The sequence below is a fragment of the Leptidea sinapis genome, chromosome 38, assembly GCF_905404315.1.
Source record: "Leptidea sinapis chromosome 38, ilLepSina1.1, whole genome shotgun sequence".
Classification (NCBI taxonomy): Eukaryota; Metazoa; Arthropoda; class Insecta; order Lepidoptera; family Pieridae; genus Leptidea; species Leptidea sinapis.
Genome location: NC_066302.1, coordinates 7,700,864 through 7,720,116, shown reverse-complemented (window position 1 = coordinate 7,720,116; position 19,253 = coordinate 7,700,864). Strand labels below are relative to the sequence as shown.

The 19,253-nt window shown below is 33.9% G+C and overlaps 1 protein-coding gene and 1 non-coding gene across 2 annotated transcripts in view; both read left to right on the top strand.

The window, feature by feature from the left end:
- The window catches only part of LOC126975935 (matrix metalloproteinase-2-like), a 273,897-nt gene that overhangs the window by 106,264 nt on the left and 148,380 nt on the right, over nucleotides 1-19,253 (top strand). The gene's annotated exons all lie outside the window — the stretch shown is intronic.
- Nucleotides 6,243-6,315, top strand: Trnak-uuu (transfer RNA lysine (anticodon UUU)). Its single transcript has one exon. It is a non-coding gene; the product is annotated as a tRNA-Lys (tRNA).

Sequence of the window (19,253 nt, the reverse complement as noted above, 5' to 3'; positions counted from 1 at the left end):
TCGCCTGGGTCTCGTCAGGTCGTACGTGCGACACAAGCACATCTCACCTATAACTATATATGTAGTTACAAACCTACCTTGGCTGACACCTGCTTACAAGCATCAGCTTTTAAATATAAAAAGAATTATCAAAATCGAATCACCCAATCCAAAGTTCTGAGGTAACAAAATAAAACAAGTAGTCGTCTAATTGAGAACCTCCTCCTTTTTTGGAGTCGGTTAAAAAGGCAAACGCTTGCAATTTCGGAAACAAAGGAGAGAGATATCAGAATGCACTTATAATTAACAATGAATTTTATAAGAACACAAAGTCAGTGAACCGTCTATTTGAAATCGGAACAGAGCATGCAGCTAATTTGAAAAGTTCACAATCACCTCATCGCGAGCTCAGCAATTTGCTGTGGAATTAATGATCTGCCAATATTGTAGTCCTCCATTAGTGTTGTGCGAGCAGACAATAAACCGGACAGCGCCGTGTCGTGGTCGCTTTACGACACACCGGCGCCGGACCACGAGGCCATCTCGTTGGAAATTCACTGAAAAACAGACCCGTTGGTCGCGTGCTTTTACAACTTTAGCTGCACAAAATCAATGTGGCGTCAAACAGTTTTGGCTGAAAATAAATGATTCCAACAAGGAGACAAGACACCGGTACAAAACGTAGTTTGTCTGAAGTGGAATGCTCGTTTTTGCCCCACTTTACACTTCGTCATACTTTTACCCCTACCCTAAAATTTTAAGTTGAATAAAATCTAAAGTTTTATTTCCTGCCCGTCGATACAGACGTACCTATGAAGCTTATTTTTTTATTTTGTGTCAAATCTATTGCTTGCATTTTCAGCAATTTTATGTGTTGATTATTTTTATTCAATACGAAACTGGTAAAATTAATACTCTGAATACTAAGGCTACTCTACATATATATATATTACATGGTACATAATATATTTAGGTTAGCCTGCGGTGTGTGTAAGCCCAGTTTGTGTGTGTTTGTCTTCGTAAAGTAGGTACAAACTTACATAGGGTCAGTATACATATTATACATTGCAAAAACATTACACTGGATTATTATAAATAATAATAATAATAAAAGGCATAATATGTTCAGTACGCTGAGCGTATTCAAATCGGTCTACGCAGTCGAAAGATTTGAGGTAACAAACATAAAAAAACATACCGACGAATTGAGAACCTCCTCCTTTTTTGAAGTTGTTTAAAAATGCATAATATCTTAATACTTCTTGCTGTGAAACTCTCCAGTTCTCAAAAGTTAAAGTCTAGATCGGAGGCTCATTCTGAATGTCATCATTTCCAATTACCATCAAGTTCCTATCCTTTTCGTTGATGACAGACAGAAGTAAATGAATAAACAAGTCCTTGAAATGTTGAATTTAATTGGGCACGCTTGAAGTTTTTTTTTTATGAAAATAAGGGACGAGACGAACAGGACGTTCAGCTGATTGTAATTGATACGCCCTGTTCATTGCAATGAAGTGCCTCTCAGTGGATTATTGAAAAACCCAAAAATTCTGAGCGGCACTACAACTGCGCTCATCACCTTGAGACATAAGATTACTGCTTCACGGGCGAAATATGCGCCGTTGTGGTACCCATAATCTAGCCGACATCCTGTGCAAAGGAGCGTCGCACTGGTAATTTTAAAACTTAGGTTCATAGGTTGCTAATGCTATTATTGGCATGAACAATGTATTCAATTGGACTGTACACTCGTGTATCATATACAGTTTACATAACTGATGATATTTTTGCCAGCAGTAAATTGTCAGCTCAGAAAGTCGTCGACAGGTTACCTGGCGTTATTGTTATGGACAGGTAAAAAAGGACCCCACCAACAATAGAGTCCAATCACCATTGATTATCCAAATATAGTAATAGGATTCTTTAACAATCGATATGAATTGTAAAATCACAGAAATGTTAAAAGAGATTGAGTGTTCTGTGTGTACAACTGTGGTAATAGGGTCCCATTGGCTCATTACCTCATGTTCATTACTGATATAAGAAACCAAAATCTATGCAATGAATGATAACAATCACCCCTTTAATAGCTCTGACATAAAAACATATTGATGTCACTGTATTCATATTAGCAATGGCGTCCATTCCATGAGATATAAACATTCTGTGCCGGGCAGACGATACAGCCAATACGCTTATATCACGGATACTCGCAGTGCAAGTGACAACCTGCTGTTAGGTGACAGCTGACGGCCTCGTTCCGTCCCCTGCCGCGAGAGGCGTTGTCATCGCCACACGGAAATAAACCCTATTACACACTCAAGAACAATCAAATATACATAAAAGCAAAGCACCATGCTACCTTCAAACATGAAAGTACAAGCAATACTTACAATTTCATTAGTGCGACCAGGCATTTAGCGTACGCTGGCTTTACCGAGTAACCAAGAAATAAACAGAAATACTTACAACATACAGTTGAACATTTACGAAGAGTTTCAAACAACAAAAACTCTTTGCGAAGCCGTAGATTTACACCAAAAAATTCGACAAAAGCGTGCCACGTGCCCTTCAGTACAATGAACAGTTAACAATTATTAATGTTGCATTTAACTGAGACCCGAATAGAAGTTGGGATCTTGTTGCGCAATGCAGGCAGAATAATAACTAAATTATTAATATAAGAATTTCTGCCTGAAAAGATATTAATTAAAAATAGCTAATGGAAATAATATTTTTATTGTATCTGCAGGAACATAAGATATTTAACACATAGCTAATATACCAATGAATCTTATTCATTGGCATAATTTGTCCCCAGAGTTTGAATAGTCCTTAAAATAAAAATTTATTCAAGTTATTACTATTCCATATCTTATTTATTTGATTCCCTCGAGCAAGGTGCATGAGTGCTCTAAGGTACGAGTAATTTATTACAAACTTATTTTGAATGTTCCACAATAATAAATTTTAAATTTGATTCGTTTTAATTTTTTAAAAAGATCTTTATTTCACTCTCCTGATCATACATGTATCAATACTTCACGCCGGTCCATAATTTACTGCTCTAAAAGCCACAAGCCCACCCCATATTGAGAATAGCTTTCATTCCTGGTGTGGAAAGTCCCAGTATCAGCTTAAGCTGTTGAGTGAAGTAATCGAACGTTATCGATCGCTTTTCGTTATGTAGACACGTGGAGTAATTGTGTGTCTTCTACCACATTATCACGAGAGTGTTCCACAGGGCTGTTTGACCTGATCCATACCAATGAATTCCATCTTCGCACGACACGCGGCACACTTAGATATCATCCTCGTCTTCTTGTTTCCTGGAATCCCTCTAAAGTGCGTTTTTCAAGAAAATTTATATAAAGATCCTTGCTTAGTTTTTCGGTTTAAATGGTTGTCTATACTATGGAATGAACTTTACTCCGCGAAATTTCCATAATAATGCGATATGGGTCGGCAACGCTCCCGTGATTCCTCTGGTGTTTCAAGAGAGTAGGTATGTGTTGCGACTGATACGTTAATTTGTCCTCCCAATCCATAAAACACGCATAAAATATTTTAAAATAAAAATACACAAAATCGCATGCATGTAACCAGCCTTATTTTGTGAATTCACGTGTTCGTAACGTGATCGTTCTAATAATACAAGTATACAAGTATTGGCAAATGTGCCCTGTTTTTCAACTCTTCAGAGTTTCAGGGGATTCCACGAGGCAAGACAAATAAGAAACTTTCTCTTTCAAGTAACAGGTTTTATTCTAACCAAAAGCCCTTGAAATACTTACAAAGTTTCACAATATTACAAACTGAAATAAATTTCTTTCGAAATGCTTAAAACCCTTTTTGCTGTTAATAAGAATCACTACTGCGGCTTCTCGACAAATTTCTCTCTGAATTAATGGCGCAACAAACCCCCAGTATTCTTTTTACGCCCTTTTAAAACAATACCAGTTAAAAGAGGTAGAAATATGTATTAAGTTGATGGTAAAATTTCATCACCAATTCCGTTTGAAAAGCTAGGTCCAATTTGCAAATTAAATTATAGCGAAAGGAATTAAGTATAGTTCAGTTTAACGATACTTGACTTTATTTTCTGCCTCATAGGAAGTTAACCAATGTTATTAATGTAAAAGTTGCTACAGATTTTCTTTTCTATTCCGATTCCATTCTTTTCACGTCGGGGTGTATGTGTTATTCGCGTATTTCCCGATATAATATGGATTAATTATTAAATTCCGACGGGAAACGCTGCACGAAATACATGAGGCGTAACTTTCGGTACGCACTATGTCTTCTAAACTCTCTCTTCATCACTCGATTGGCGCAGATTTTATAAACCAGAGCCCAGTTGGGTAAAGGCATCTTCCATATCTTTCCATTCCTTCAAATTTTTCCTTTTTCAAGCCAGTTAGTTTCGCCAAACTCTATTAATTCATCAGTCCACCTTTAATGCGGTTTCACCTTTTGAGTTTCAATGCTTGAAAAGTAAAATCGCCTTAAGATACATCAATATTGCTGCAGTTATATAAGCCACAAGAATATTGAAGTAAGTTCTCACTGTTCACTTCGTTTTTTGTGGACAACATTAATAGGACAATAACCATAAAGGCCACGTAATGACCTGGCAGCAGACGAAACCCCGGATTCCGAAATATTTAGGTGTTTGACCGACAATTCAATTCGTTCCAGTGAACTATAGTTTTTTGAGAACTAAGTACATATTTCTTTGGTTGCGTTAGGTAAAAAATTAGAGTGAATTTCTATGATTACTACGATTCTTACAAATAAAAATGTTTTTTTTTTCTATGACTTCATAAGTCTTAATAAAATTTATATTTATTTATTTATTGAAGTCTCGGCAATAGATATAAACGCTTTCTATTGAGATTGACTTACTTTATCTTTTATGCAATCGTATAATCTGTTTGCCACGAATCAATGGATTTGTGCACTATTTCCATGGGGAATTTAGTGATATTTTTTGTTGCAGTGATCTTCAATCGTAAAAATTTTTCATCAGCGAAAAGTTTATTTTTGATCTTTTCACAAGACAGCAAGCATTTTTATCGAGCTCATTAAAGGGTAGGGTTTGATTTAAATAAAAACCAAGCTTCAGTTTTTTTGATGATTCGTGATAGACTCCTCGTTGCAATCTTTATTTCTCATTATAATGGTTTTTTTCTTAAACAATTTTGGCGAAATCTGGCTGTAACGTTATTAATAAATTATTTCTAACACTGTTTTGTGAGTTTGCAAATTGTACTAACAAATATGGATGTAATCTCAGAATGAATCTGATATAAATGAAATATATATTATTAACAGACTTTTGGGATCTCATAGCACGCGGGTTCTCTCATATTTTATGGTGTACGACGATGTGTTGGTATATCTTTTTTTATGACAATAAGGGAAGCGAGGAGCAGGTCGTTCAGCTGATGGTATTTGATACGCCCTGCCCATTATAATGCAGTGCCGCATTACATTACAATCTATCGAAAATACGATATACGGACATTACCAACGGGTTCATTATTACTTTATGCAAGGCAATCACTGCAAATCTATTTTTTTACACCTTTCATTGTTGCGATATTATATCGACCTCGAAAAAAAATTGTGAAATGGTGGGAAATAATCGAAGTTACTAACATACCGCGTTCGCAATTTGAATAAAAAAATGATATGTTTGTAAGTTACAACAATTTTAATGGCCAGACTAGTTACGTCAATAAATATTCCAACTGTACTGGGGTTTTTTAATTTTTTAAATAACAGAAAGACAATCGACTGCTTCACATGAAGATAAGTGTAAATATTATGCCTCCCCGTGCTTTATTGCTACTCCGAAGGAATCACAAGTTATGGTGATATTTACGAACTTTTTGAAAGAACGCCAGCTGGACTCGAACTTGGAATCCGTACCAATCAAAAAACCATATCTCTATCGAAAATTAAATATTATAAATGAATTATAATTATTATGGAAGGTCTGTGTGATAATAAATTTTTAAAATAAATAACTTAGATTTATAACTTAAATGAATGTGTGGTTTACACATGGTACATATTAATAGCCAGTAAACGGCTTTATCATAATTATTAAAATAATTAAAATTGGTTTTCTTGCACCTGTTTGTGAAAACCCTGCTTTATAGACATTATTAATGTCAATACTTATATTTATTACATCTTAAAAATAGAACACAACTTACTGTAGATAAGAATTGTTAATTTCAATACGGTTATCATCGGCCCGGATAGCTCAGTCGGTAGAGCATTGGACTTTTAATCCAAGGGTCCAGGGTTCAAGTCCCTGTTCGGGCGGCCAATTTTTTTTGTAATTATACATTATTTAATTTTTCATATTTTCATTTTTAAATGTTATATTTAAACGAAAGATTTAATACATAATAAATTTTGTATGATTTTTTTATGTATTTAGTTATACGCAATTTAAGCTTCCCATTCTTTAAGGATACGAAGATTTTCATTAATATATAAAATAAAATAATTGATTCGTATATTTTATTATAGCTGTTACCCGCGGCTTCGTCCGTATTTACTAGCCACGTAACCAAAATACGTTGGTGTTCTAAGGCTGCCACATGCTTTAATTATACAACCACCAGTGCCATCTATCGGGAACTAACGTAACTATATTCGTCGGAGTTGTCATAAAGTCAAATAAATGTGTGCGAACCTTTATTTCAATTGGGCTTACGGTTTTCAAGTTTTAGACGAACACAACACACACACATTCTCTTTTTTATATTTTATATAGATTTTCTATGTATGTTCAACATCATATCAGCCGGAAAACGTCAACTGCTGGACAGAGTTTACTTGTTTAATATTATATATTATACATTAGCAAAATTGTATGTTATATCTTTTAAGTTTATACTATTTTCATTACAATGTTGCTCTTGTTTAGGTCGGTAATGCAGGTCCTTTAGTGTAAAAATTAAAAACATACTACCCGGAGTGGAACTTTTCGGCTTTGTAACTCCATTTTGGATTGTTTAAAGGTTTTAACGCTATGGCGGCCTCGTAAGAATCTAAAGGAAATCGGAAACCAATTTTATTTTTTTAAATAAGAAAATATTATCGTTAAGTGTTCTTCAAATTAACATTAAATGTTATTTTATATAATATAATAATTACTCTCCGGAGAGTTTTTTTTTTCTATAAAATGGTTGGTACTCGAGTACTTCTGTGTGTAGAAGGTTGTTTTTTATTGACTCATAATAGGACCTTTCCCCCGATGCCAAGTCATCGTTACGTTCTTAGACACCCTGTCTATAATGATATAATAAGAGACGGTTTTTTATATATTATTTATACCCACCCTAACACCGATGAACCGATCACTATGAAAATTGGCATCTATAATTATGTTTTTGTTTCTTTCTTGTTTTGTGGAGAAGGAATTTTGTTTAAGCTCTCCACTAGGTGGTGCTGCAGGATACCATAGGGGTCAGTCATTAATTACGTCACACGAAACTCATGATTTTCACAAAGAAAGTCATTTATGTAATTTTTTACCACACAAACGCTTTTAAATAATTCTTTTGAATTTCATAATACATTATTATTTTGTATTCAACATTTTCTGGGATCTTGTTGTTTTTACAACATATACATTGCTAATATATATAATTATACATATATATATATTTTAGTATATCGATAACTGGCCTAATTTCAGTTGCAAGTAATAACTATAACAAACTTACAAGCTTTGCGAGTTAATTAAAAATCTTGTATTGGCGTCTATCATTTGTCCTTGTAGTGTCTTATTGAAGGCAATCACATTATTTAAGGCTTCGCGTTTCGACAGAATCAATGAAGTTGGTATCGGTCGTTGACTTATTTTTAATTTAAATGAATTGTACTTAATAAAATATAAGATATATAAAGACTGCTATCTATACATATAATAAAATCGCAATAAAGTAACCGTAATTTGAAACAATACATGCTGTGTATTGTTCCAACATTACCGATGCCAAAAATTACTTAATATAATTTTTGTCGCTTTGTTTGTATCTATGTCCGGGCAACACAAAAAAGCTACTAAACAGATATTATTAAAATTTTGCATATATATAAGCAAAAGGTAAGGGTGAAATACAGGCTACAAATTGTGACTAGATGCAGGGATAGTATTTTTGTTGCACGTCCACACGGACGAAGTCGCTGGAAGTAACTAGTATATATAACAAAATTGTAACAAATTAAAACAGTAAATCGAATATTTTGTAAACCACAAAAGTACTGATGTCTGTTTGTATGTCCAGGCAAAGCGGAAAAACGACTGAACAGATTTAATTCAAACTTTGCATGAATAAATAAGATTTCGGGATACCATATAGGCTACATATTGTCACGCTAGTGTATATATAGGTATATTATAATAAGTAAAGAAAAAACTCGGATCTCTTTTGATTTCGTGGAAAAAGGATCTTTGTCGTCCTATTTTAACAGTTACAAAAAAATATCGGAAATTTTTAAATCTAGTTTCATTATTTACAATTTAAAGCTGACTATGCTCGGAGTTTCCCTGCGAGATCGAATCAGAAATGAGGTGATCCGTAGGAGAACAAAAATTTCCGACATAGTCCAAATGATTGCGAAACTGAAGTGGCAGTGGGCAGGGCACATAGTTCGACGGACAGATGGCTTTTGGGGCAGTATAGTCCTAGAATGGCGACCACGTAACTGAAAAGGCAATATTGGTAGGCCCCCCACAAGATGGACCGACGACCTGGTCAAGATCGCCGTAGTAGGTTGGATGAGGACAGCGCAGGACCGATCGTCGTGGAAATCTTTGGGGGAGGCCTTTGTCCAGCAGTGGACGTGTTTCGGCTGATGATGATGATGATAGCTGACTATAAATCTATATCTGAATCACTGTTTAAAACTGCGCAGAAGGACCGAGATCGGTGCACTCGTTAATTAATATAAAGTGAAAGTAACATAGACTTAGAATATACAATCATATAGATCACCTGGCAGCCCGATAAAGCGTGACCAATTGTGATTTGTTTTTATATACTCTAGTATATGGCGTTTATATTTTCAGTTGGATCTAGTACGTGGGCCTTGAGATTGTATTTCATAATTACTGTTCGTTACATAGACAAATTATAATAATAGGTACGTTTCCAATTTTTAAATTAAAATAAGGGATGACACGAGCAGGACGTTCAGCTGATGGTAATTGATACGTCCTGCCCATTACAATGCAGTGCCGTTTAGAATTCTTGAAAAACCCAAGAGTTTCTGAGCGTCATTACAATTGCGCTCGTCACCTTGAGCATCTTATGTGATGTTAAGTCTCATTTGCCCAGTAATTTCACTAGCTACGGCGCCCTTTGGACCGAAACACAATAATGTTTACACATTACTGCTTCACGTCAGAATTAGTCGCCGTTGTGGTGCCCATAATCTAGCCGGCATCCTGTGCAAAGGAGCCTAGCACTTGTTATATTTATTGATAGGTACATTTATAATAATCTCAAAGTTTGGATATCCAATACATCGCCTCAGATTGTCGAGTATGTAACACACCTAAAAATTGATTTACGTCAGATGAACTTCCCTTCACAGATTGTCGGTTTGTACAAAAATGAGCATCCCACATACATTTGCAAATCAATGAATAAATTTACACAAAGATAGGTTAGTTTGTCATATTCAAACGTATGGTAGGGTCACCATATAGTGAATTCCATATATACACGTGCCCATAAAAAGTTTATAAGAAAATATATTGTGGCAAATATGGTTTCAGAAACTTTATTTATCTAAAAAAGAATTACAAAATTCACTCACTGAGATAATACTATTCTAGTAACAAACAAAAAAACACATATTATACTACGTATGCTATTACTATTGAACATAATTTAAAAATAATAACAAAAATAACATCTACTATCTAAGTGATTGAAAGTACCTACTTAACCCCGACCCACATATCTTATAATTATTTTTTTTTTTTTTTTTTAAACACATACTACAAAATACGAACACTTATAAATGAATTTCGTATTTTAATCGATCTATTTTATATACATTCAAATTCAAGTATTTTTATTCAATATAGGATTAAAAATCACTTATTGAACGTCAAAAACTACCACCCACTTGAAATTATGTGCCTCAGACCTGAGAAGAGAGGGCGCAAAAAAATCAGTGTGCCTTATTTTTCTTAATTTAGTTACAATATACGGATACTACCGTACGATAAAACTTATAATTAATTAGCCTAAAGGCGTTTGCTCCATTCCCAGCCTGTAGTATTATTAATAAAATAATTTATGTAATAGTAACCTTTACCACACAAACGTTTTTAACAATTATTTTGAATTTCGTAATATATTTTTTATACATTTTCTGGGATCATTTTTTAAAAGCATATCCCAAAAAAAACATATAAACTCAAAATATTATATTAAAATAATTACACGCTTTATTTTAGCTATGCTGTATCTATTTAATGTGTATGTGAATAATTGATCACGATTTTCACACACTTTTAAATGTCGGATTAGTCATAGGAGTTCATATATGTACCTATTTATTAATTTAGTTTGTATATTGTATAAAAAATATATTACCAGTAAGAGGCTCCTTTGCACAGGAGTCTATTCCTGCCGTGAAGCAGTAAAATCTAAAGGGCGCCGTAGCTAGTGAAATTGCTGGGCAAATGAGACTTAACATGTTATGTGTCAAGATGACGAGCGCAGTTGAAGTGCCGCTCAGAATTTTTGAGTTTTCAATCAGCTGAACGTCCTGCTCGTCTCGTCCTTTATTATCAAACATTAAATTAAATTATTAAATCAAACATCATCATTCCACCCACAAGTATTGTGTCTGTTACCCTGGTACTTGAGATGGATATTTCATAAGTGGTCAGCTGCTAAGTGATCACTGCCTGGTAGGTTTGTACGCGCTTTCCTTTGAAAGTATTCATGTCGGAACTACCTGAAAACACCGTGCAAGTAATCTCATTCCACAAGTTTGGTAGTACGTCGAAGAAATTTCTTTGAAAGAAAGTACCTAAAACTGTTTTTGATAAATTGCGTAAATTATACCGGCAACTGTGAATTAATTACAATAAATTTGATGTAAGAGAGAGATGTTACATTGTTAAACTTAAATGGAGCTTATATTGTACCGTAAGTAGTAAAAATACAAAAAATATCTCTATTCAAATACTAAACCAGATATTAAAATTAACTTAAGCTACTTGAATACAAATAAATATAACTAAACAATATGCGCAAATGTTAATTAAAAAAAAATAGTTTACAAAAACAAAAAAACACGCTTATCAATAAGAAACTACAAATAGTCTGATCACGTAACCATAAATGTACTTGATTCTTAGATTATGGATTGGTCTCCGCTGCGCTCCAACTAGATACCCCACTATTAAATGCTTGTGTGCGTGGCATCTTGACACACAATGGTATCTTCCAAATTCTGTAACATACGCTTCGTGTTATTTACATTGAATAAAATACTTATAGAAATATATATGTGATCCCAGTGTCTTTCTTATTTCTTGTGGTAACTATTATTTATATAAAATTTTACTACGCAACCCGGCATTTTAGTTTCAATTATTAGCAATGTTGAACAGATCTTTTGGCTCGTCAACGTCATTCATTGTTCGAGACTGGCTCGAGTACGGCCACTTGGGCGTAGTATTAGTTGCCGCACTTTTTAAGATTAATAGCCTGACTGAGCTAGCACTGTACAGCAGTAGTATTATATTGAAAATAAATCGATATGCATTTATAAACGTGTTCATATTCGCCGCAATTTATTATTGAATTAACTTGTAATAGGCACGTAGTTCATATGTATACAGAGAACGCACTATGTAGTTACCCTACCACACGTTTCAATCGTAATATTTTGTAATTCTTATGCTAACAAATTCCATCGAAGGTGATAGTAATATATTGCAATATAGATGAATGATTGAACAGCTTTTACGTCTACAAGTACCTAGCATTCCGGACGCATAAATAACACACACAAAAACTTTAAAAATTATTTATGAGTAACGTCGTGTTAATTATAAGCAAAGCCACAGGGCACGGCTAGTTATAGTATTTGAGTCCAATTACTTTTCTGCTGCGAATTTCTTTTTTTTTCAACAATCTTAGGGACTTTTCAATAAATCTGGGTTTTTTCAACCGTCCTGAGGGATTTTTAATGAGCAGTATGTATCGTAAACGTCTCGCTCATCTAGGTAAGTATTCTCATAAAAAAAACTAAGTAAAATTAGTCTCGTGTGTCACGAACTATGCACGTAAGTAGAACATTCAATAAAGAGAAGCTGTAGAAGACTTCAGGACTGCATGGATCAGTCACTTGCACTTTTAATTAATTTATTTATCGAGTCGCAATCGGCGCAACTCGCGGACCGCCCTCACCCCACCATCTGGCTATAAAAGGCGTGCTCGAGTGGTGACGTACGTCAGTTTTCTCTGGGACGCTCAGGGCGCCGCCGCGCTGTCCCGGGAAAATGTCGGAAGTATATTTAAAAGGGGGTCAGCTTGTGAATCGCGCTATGTAGCAGAGATGGTCACATTTGAGGTAAGTTAAGGTGAGTAGTTAGAGTCTCCGTAGCGTTCGTAGCCGCCCGCCTTGCGTAGCGCTACAGCTGATTACCGTGTCACTTACAATTACAACGCACGCGGTTGATATAATATTTAAAAATCGTCAATTCCATTTACGACTCCTAAATTTCGTTGCAAATAATTTTGTAAAAATATATTGTTAAAATATAGGTTGTAAAATGAACTTAACAAATTTATTGATAATTGTTTTACTAATCGTTATATCGCCGTTAATGGGTTAAATTTTATTAAATATTCAAATTTCCGGATTCCGCGGGTTTGTAAGTTATGAATTTCGCGGATTTAGTTTAACTCGGTCTAGTATTTTTGGATTTACGGGATTACATTAGACATTATATAAGTTACATGTTTAAATAAAATACTTATTGTAGTTTATTCACACTCTTTTCAACCCTTAAGTTAATAAATAAAACTTTAGTAAACCTTAAATTCAAAACTTCGTAATAAATAAAAAAATTAATCCTCCACAATAAAATAAAGTAATTCACTTATTTTAAACAGTTCCAAAATAATAAAACGTACTCGGTTTGATAAATGTGCGACAAACCTGTATGTATAATATATATACACACTTAATGAGAAATAAACGTAATTACACGTTTGTACTTTAATAAAATAGCGTACACCCTTTTCTCAAAGGCCTGAAACACTCCTGTAATTCCTCTTATCTTGCAAGCTTGTGGGCACGAATGGTCACTTACTTTCAAGCCCTTCCAAAGTAAAGTTTTGTCGAGATATCTCACATAATTAAAATCTCACATAATTAAACTCCATTGGCACACTTTTTCAACACCGGTGGTTTATTAAAATAAATTTTATAAAATTATAACGATGTGACTTTTTCACAAAAACACTAAGCTTATTGATACCGGAAGTTTTGACAATAAAATACATTTTGTTAGTGAATTAAAATGTAATGAATGAGTAAAGGAAAATTTCCGTTAAATTAATTATTTAGAAAATCGAAAGATTCTAACGCTGCATTCATTAAAACGTTAATTAAGTCATATTCAAAATGTTGCATAAAATAGATTCATTAAAAGCAATAGATAAAATTGGCTGAAAACTAAACACGATTTTTGAAATGGAATTTAATATAACATGAGTAATGGTAATCTTCAGACGTTAGTCTTACAAAATTTATGTATGAATTGAAGTTTTAAGTATGATTAATAAATCAAACGTCAGGTTTCGAAGAGTTAGTGGGGCGTGAGTTTAATAGACTGGCTGTAATTGCTTCCTCACTCTGCTCTTAATTTGCTTAATTTACGCAAACCCGTCGCTAAATCGTACAAGCTAATGGAATATTTGAAGATGCATATTGTCTCAACGCTATTGAAACCCCGATGCCACAGTTTCTTAAGATCTGTTCGTTAAACGGTGGCAATTTTCAACATGAGCGTAGTTACTTACGAGCATTTTCTTGACTTATTTAATGACGTTATTTAGTGTAAAATTCCTAGTCGCCCCGCAGACTTGGATTTCTCCAAAAAATAAGGAATAAATATTTTATTTTATACATAACGTTGCAAAGAATGATTCAGCTCAGCTCCTATGATTCCCCTAGTTTTGGAAGAAAGCGTATTTCTCCATTATTTTCAAAAAAGTTGAACAATTCGTCCCCTTTTATGGTTGCACTAAAAGCTGATCCACATCATTTCGGCCAACCAACATACTCATAATATACATAATATCTCATCCAACAATACTTGTATTCTCAATATTACAAATAATTGATGCTAATGCATTATAACCAATTTATTGAATACGAATCATCGTATAATCGCAACTAATTGAAATATCGCTTTCGAATCGGAATTATGATTTATTTTGCAACATTTCAATCGATTTGTAGGAAACATGAATTAACCGCAGAACTGCTTGAAGAATATCAAAGACTCGAATCTCATACCATTTCCATACAAAAATACTATTCCAATTTTATATTTTTCTGCTAGTTACAAAATTCATCAATTTCCAATTTTCCTTTGTTTTAATCCCGTTATGAAGCAAACAAAATAATAAGTGAAATATTCAAATGAATCAAGCTTTTTCTGAGTTTATCAACAATTTTAATTGATACAAATAGCAATTGATTTAATATAAATATATAAATATTTGTCTCTTTGAAAACGTGTATGTTAATTTCGTAACCATCGGTTGACTAGCAAACGTAAAAATCTAAGAAATAAATTAATATTGACCTTAATAAAACGTTATTTTAAAATGATCTAAAAATAAGATTAATCAGTGAACTAAACCAACTGAACATATTTTTGTGTAAAAGCTATTATAAAACAAATTTCGTACAATTCACAATTCTATTAATAAATCGTTCTACCACAAATCTCTCTTCCTACTAACCCGTAGAATTTCTTAGAAAAATTAATATACTTGCATTATCAAGTATATTAATTTTAGGCCAGATGAGTCCGTGTACGCATTGAATTTTCAAAATTCTTTTAAATGTTTATTCATTATGTTTATTAATTAATTATTAAATGCTGAAAATAAATTATTTTTATATAACATTTGTTAAAAATCAAATTGGCTATGAGTTGTAACAAAAAACGTGCCCTTTTCTTAAAGTATGCTTACATAAACATATTTAATTTTTTTTATATTTTTTTTTACTATATCCCACATCTGTATTGAAAAACCATCGACTTTAACAGCTCCTTAAGATGTGCCTGTGGCCACAAAATGATGCTTGCTATGTGAGCTACATTGTACTAACAATAAAGTTAAAGATAGAAGTGAAAACTAAGTACTTTTAGTATTAAATTTTAAAATTTCATAATATATAAAAACAATTAAATAATTAAATTCAATTTTTTTTATTTGTTTAATATCATCAAACAAAAACATTAATTCTACAATGCACTGTAATAAAATATATACATTGAACTTATAAGATATACACAGCATTAATATTGCTCAATAAGTCAGGTGTATAGCTACAGATATACTGCTATATGAATTTCGGTGACGCAAACTCATGAGATTTCACCCATCCACTAAGTGTCTGACAAGATATATTTATTTATTTATAATTATTTATTTATCGCGTGGGCCAGTCATGAGCATGTCAGTGCCCATCGCAGCTAAAGAAGTATCACATCAAAAAACTAATAAACCACACCTGAGCTACTGAAATGGTCAGGAATGTGAAATAACTTCACAGGAAAATCAGTATTCAATTAATTCAGTAAGGAACCCGAAGAATAAATTCTTTCGCTTTGCATTAAAACCCTTCTTATCGTTCTGTTTCGACCTCTTAAGCGTTGTACCCGTGAATTATAATACCTCATCAGTATGCTTAATGCATTAAGATTTAATATAACTCTATATTAAACTATAGAAACGACTTAAGCAATAGAATATTTTACACAAAGCTTTTCTACGCGATCATTTTAACATGAGCAATAAATAACTAAATAGTAGGACTCACTAAGCTGGCTAACCCTTAAACAATTTGTTATGTTTTTAAAGTGATAACCCTCACTTCTAGAATTAATACAAATATAAAATTTTGTTTTTCAAATTTAAAAGACAAAATTTTATAAATCTTCATCAACAGGATTCAACAACAAAAAACAAAGACAAAAGGCTTCATCTACAGGATCTACTTTACAGTTGATAACCTGTTCAACCCCAATATTTGCATATTAGGAAATTGAGTTTTTCAAATTTTATTTGTGGCTCACACTTTGCAATACGGACTTAAAGACACTTATATTTATGAGCGATAATATGTTTTGTATGAAAATCTTCTCTACGGTAAAAAATCATAAGTACTTTTTGAAATTAATACTTCTTTAGCTGTCACACTTGGCAACCTAATGTTCATGCACTTATGATATGATACATTTACAATATTTTTGGAAAAAGTTAAATAGTTTTGAGTATCTCCATGACTATAACATTATTCAAAAACTTGTTTATATAAATAAACCCGTGTAGAACATTTTAAAGTTTATAATAATATATACATTTTCACGACATACAATACCTATTTTATGCCTAATGTTAATGTGAATATGAAATATATAGATAGGTGTATATTTATATATATATGGTAGTAGTAACCATGCATGTCTAATGTCAGATGTTTGTCAACTTTTTTAGGAAGGTAATTGGTTCAGGAAGGGATAATTGTTATTAGGGATAGATTTACCATTGCAATCTAAATACCCTATGTATTTATATAGAACAGGCATAAAAGGCATTTACTATCTCAAAATTCATTCCTTTAGGCTTATTTTTGATGTAACTTCAAACACTACGACCACTTTGGAAGAAATGGCGCTGTGAGAGAGAAGAAACGACGCAAGAAGCTCTCCAACTATTTTTTTTTATAAAGTATTCTCTTTTTAATAAAATATACATTAAAATTATTGTCAACGTAAGCCAACGCAAAAGTTAGCAAGGCTTTTGCCGTTCACTGCCCGGTGACTAAGCCATTCTTTAGTCCATCTTTGCCAAATAATATCGCCAACAGACATCATCGATCCAATGCTTCTACAAAAATAATGAGCTACAGCCTATTTCTCTTATTGTAATGAAACACCGACAAAAGAAAGCAGCCGTTATAATTAAAGCGAATGTTTTCTCTTATTTTATTTAATTACAAATTTTGACACTTCCATATTTACGCGAAGCTTTCCTTGAGCTTTGTAATTGAATTATAAGTTGAAAGGTGTCTCTGGATTATAACTTAAGGCATATTATTATGATACCAGGGGAAATCTTTTATGATTCTATTTAATGTTATATTTTAATAGATGGTTTTATTTCTAACAATTTTAAGTTACATTGTTTTAATCGTATAATAGGCGTATGCTACGGCTTTCACGGTTCCGTATTACTTAGTCTAAGGCTTAGACTAAGTAAGCTTAGACTCAAAGATTTCTATGTAACAGGTATGTTACTGAGCCTTGTTCTAGTAATTGTGACAATATTTGGCTCTGTTCTGAGTAATATTTTTTCACGATATTTATAGTTATTTAAATGTGTATTAATTTACTGCAAATCTACCTTTTTACGTCTAGATCACAATAATATTTTCTAATTATTGTTATACCTTATCTTACTTAGTAAAAAAAAAAGTAATTTGACTTTTGCAGATTCTTGCGCCGTTTCTTCTTTACCGGAGAGTCAGTTGTTTTAAATTTCGCGGAAGTGATGTTACTGGTCTATTTGTAGAATATATAAGACATGAATATCTTTAGTTAAAGGATTTGTTATTTTACGAAGGGCATGTCACAAATAGTCATACTGGTGAAAAGCAAAGACTTTTGATATTGCAGCAGGGCTTATAATAAAATTTAGAATTACCTTGATGACTTTAAAGCCTGATTTTAGTTGAAATAGTATATAAAAAAAAACGTTATACGAATAAGGGTCCCGTGGTTTGGCAGTGTAGAAGACTCGTAGGGAGAACCTGGGGTCTTGCTCCAAAGATATGTAAATGGCTATATACAGTAGTTATTAGACCAATTATCTACGGAGCAATAGCTTGGTGGCCCAGGACAGAGCTAACAACAGTACAAACCAAGCTGCAGCGATTCCAACGGCTGGCCTGCACAGCCATAACTGGTTGCATGCGCACTACGCCAACATCTGCCCTAGAAACCATTCTAGGGCTCACACCGCTTGACATACATATCCAACATGAGGTGACAATGTCGGTTCTCCGCCTGAAGCTGATGGGTGTATCCAAGAATGATGACTGCCTCACAGGAACAGAGTAAGGAAGGATTTCCCACTCTGTGAGGCACCCTGTGATAGAATACCCAAAACACACATCTTTCAAAAGAATTACCGTATTCAACTGTTCGAAGTGGGAGCAGACCAGTCAGGTGTAAATGAACTCAGAATTTACACAGACGGTTCCAAAATGGCAGCCGGAACTGGAGCTGGCATCTTCTCACAGGAACTGAATATACACACCTCTATACCCTTAGGCATACACAGCTCCATATTCCAATGCGAATGCATAGCCATCAAGGAAGCTGCAGACGCGATACTAAGAAGGAAAATACACGGATATTATATCCGTATTCTATCCGATAGTAAGGCAGTACTGACTGCGCTGGGGAGCAACACCTATAACTCAGCGCTGATATACGAGTGTCACCGATCCTTAGAACGAGCTGCCTCTAACAACTGGGTAACTCTGCAATGGATCAAAGGACACAGCGGTTCGTTGGGGAACGATGCAGCGGATGAACTTGCAAGGCGGGGGTCGGAAACGCAAGTGGCTGGCCCAGGGCCAGTCCTGCCGCTACCCTTCAGCCAAATGCGGTCATGGATACGCTCTCTCACCAACAACCTACATGGAACCCGATGTACAAATGTCTCAGGCTGCAGACAGTCGAAAGAGGCGATTCCTGCACTATCGCCCAAACTGACACGTCGACTTATTAGCCTAAACAGACATGACATCCAAATTATGGTCAGCACCCTAACGGGTCACACATTACTGAACAAACACCTATTTACAATCGGCGTTACGGACAGTCCTAAGTGTAGGGGCTGTCTAACCGAAGATGAAACGGTCACTCACGTAATCCTGGAATGTGCTGGGGTGGCCAACCA